Source organism: Pinus tabuliformis, chromosome 3_1 (genome assembly GCF_031772625.1).
Source record: "Pinus tabuliformis cultivar Carrire ecotype Pingquan chromosome 3_1, CPIR1, whole genome shotgun sequence".
Taxonomy (NCBI): Eukaryota; Viridiplantae; Streptophyta; class Pinopsida; order Pinales; family Pinaceae; genus Pinus; species Pinus tabuliformis.
Genome location: NC_142301.1, coordinates 907,829,238 through 907,832,739, shown reverse-complemented (window position 1 = coordinate 907,832,739; position 3,502 = coordinate 907,829,238).

Sequence of the window (3,502 nt, the reverse complement as noted above, 5' to 3'; positions counted from 1 at the left end):
TGTAGTTCAACTCGTTATTCAAAAGTTCTTGGAAACTCTTGAACTACCTGATCTACTGGAATGCCATCAGCAGCTTGTGGAACTTCAACAATTGGTTGTTCCACACTAGTTTGTACTTGAGGGGTGCTATGAACAATAGCCATTCTATCACTTGAGGTGGAAGGTTGAGATTCTGAATGATCCTTCTTAGAAACTATGTTACTAGTTTGATCGCTCCCACTAATGGTCCTTGGGCCCAGCTTCTTCTCTTGTGGATTATATATTCTTACTTCAGACGGGCATCCCCAAATGTGCATATGTCACAAACTCGGTTTCCAACCTTTCCATAATTCAAATGGCATTCTAGGAACAGCCTTGGTTGTAACTCAATTTAATATATACACTATCGTATTAAGTGCTTCAGTCCATAAGGATTTAGCAAGATTGAAGCTGCTAAGCATACTTCGCACCATGTCCAATAATGTTCGGTTTCTTCTTTCTGCTACACCATTTTGGTCGGGTGAACCAGGCATGGTGTATTGGGCAACAATCCCATGCTCTTGAAGAAATTTTGCAAATGGCCCAGGTGCTTGTCCATCTTCTGTGTATCTACCATAATATTCTCCACCTCTATCTGATCTCACGATCTTAATTTGCTTGCTGCATTGTTTCTCTACTTCAGCCTTAAAGATCTTAAAGGCATCTAATGCTTCGCTCTTTTTATGAAGCATGTAAAGATACATATATTGTGAGTAATCATCTATAAAAGAGATGAAGTATCTCTGACCATGTGAGTCCATGTCTAGACTACATATATCAATATGTATGATCTCTAATATGTATGAACTCCTATTGGCACCTTTCTTTGACTTGTTGGTCTACTTTCCCTTTATGCAGTCCACACAAGTCTAAAAATCAGTAAAATCCAGGGTATTAAGTACCCCTTCATTTACTAATCTTTTAATTCTTTCTATGGAGATATGACCTAATATCTGGTGCCATAATTTAGAGGAATCTTCATTAATAACACATATTTTAGTGTTAGTGTGAACATGCATTGAATCATAAGTGACGTTGTTTTCTAAATTAATGTAGTAAAGACCATTAGACAAAATACCATTCCCAACATAATCAGATTTATAAAATAAATTGAAGGATGTTTCTGAAAAGTTAAAGGAATATCCAAAAGGTTCAAGCCTTGAAACTGAAATCAAGTTTCTCGAAAAACTTGGAACATAAAAGGTCTTTTCTAATTCTAAAACAAAGCCACTACTTAAAGTTAAATAGAATGTTCCTATAGCTTCCACATGCGAGCCCATCTTTTTTCCTGATAAGATGCTTTGCTCACTTCCCACTGGCTTCCTTAGGTTTTGCAAACCCTGCAAGGAATTCGAAATGTGAATTGTTGATCCAGAATCAAACCACCAGGTGTTAAAATTGACATTAACCATATTAGATTCATAACAAACAAACGAGATTGGATTACCTTTGTCCGCAAGCCATTTCTGAAATTTGGCGCATTCCTTCTTCATGTGTCCCTTCTTTTTACAGAAGAAACACTCGGAATACTTTTTGATATTAGCTTGGGGAGGTACTTTACCTTTCCATTTCTGATTGGCTTGAGATTTGCCCTTTCCTTGTGTTAGAGTCAGTCTAGTAGCCCTCCATCAGCGATCAAAACTCTTTGCATTTGCATAAGTAGGTGTCTCATCAGTGTCATTTTTGCATTCCATTAGGCATGCCATAACCCTAATGGAGGAGCTGGTGCCTTTGTCCCCCTCTTAGCATTATTGGATCAAGGTTGTTTCAGTCCTTAGACTCTTTCAAGCTTACTTGTCTTGTCTTGAAGTCAAATTCTAGGTCTAGGGTTTTGGTCAAGATTGTCTTCAAGGTCATGTCTCTGAAGGTCAATAAGTGCCCAGCAAGCCAGAGGGATGATTTTCAAAGTATTTCTTCGAAAGATTCTATCTTGTACAGTTAAATTTCACCTTGGATTTAAAAACCCTGTTTTTAAAGCCAAGGTCATTTTTCAAAATTTTGTAAAAAATGGTAAAATTTCAAAAGGCTTCAAAGGACAGCATGTAACCCTGGCTCCCTTGCCAAGATCCCTCAAATGTTATCCCTGCAAAAAGTATCGAGCAAAAGCATCAAATTAGTCAATTTCAGGATAAAAGGAAACCAAAAACATCAAGTTTATAAAGTGTCAAAGAAAAACATTATAAAGTGGGTTTGGGCATGAAATTAATTCAAATCAAGGTTATAAAAGCCCAATCTCCCTCCATCGAGCCTCATTGTGCATCTAAGTCACTTGCAAGAGAGATTGGGCGAGAGATTGGACGAAGTTTTTGAGCTGGACAGGCGCGCGACCCGTCAGACCAGGCGCGCGACCCGTCAGAGGCGCGCGACCCGTTGAGCGCCCTCCGACAGTGCAAATTTATAACGGGCGCGACCCGTCAGTGGCGCGCGACCCGTTGGGTGAGGCGCGCGACCCGTCAGCGCCCTCCTTATAAAACCGCCTGCAAATTTCACCAAGGAGCCACAAAATCGCCGGATTGTGTGAGGTAGGCCCTCAAGCTTAAAAATTTGTTGCTTGTTATGGTTAAAAGAAATCATGAGTACATTTTCAAAGATCTCCATGTGCAAGAGAAAAGCTCCATGTTGTTGTAGTTTGAAATTGTAAAAGTGGCTAGGGTTTTATGCTGTTTTAAGGTATTCCCTTGTAATCATTTTTTCCCCATTCCCATTTCTTTTTCCTTGACATTCCATGTAAATTTCCCTTGCAAAATTAGTGAAAAGCCCTAAACCCTACCCCTCTTCCCTAACAAGTAAAAATCAAACCCTAACCCTACCTCTAATAATATCCATGTTAATAAGTTTGTATAATGGTGTATATGCAATGATTTTGCAATGATTTTTCCCAAAATCCCTGTTTTATATATTTATTCCCATTTTCCCTTTAAAGTGTCCCTCCCCTAACATTCCCCTCGTGCTCCTTGTCCCCTTGAAACAACATTTTAATCAGCATTTTACCAAGCAGAAACAACAGTACATTTCAGCCACTTTGCTCCTTAAACAATGTCAGAAACCGAAACCAGTTATGAGCAAAGTGATGACCATGCATCAGCTTCAGAGTTTGAGGAACAGAGGAGGCCTCACAAGGGTGGAAAGGGCGGTCATCATAGGAGAGAGGAGCCCACCTCTTTGACCAATTTGAAGGCTTGTCCAATGGCAGTATCATGTTTCCGTTATATGTCTTGTTATGAGTTTTGCAAGAGGATCTCTCAGATTCAGCATCACAGGGAGTTGGCTCGCTTATTTGTGTTGCATTTGCATGATGGGCATGTGAACCTTGCTGGGGTGGATTTTACATTGACACCTGAGATGATTGCTCAAGCCACAGGGATACCGAATGTCGGAGAGGTGTGGAACAAGCGCAGGATGTTGGACAGTGTTCAGTTTGAGCCTTTCATTAGACCTGCATTCATGAGACATTTGACGGGTGTATTTCCCTTCAGATTTTTGA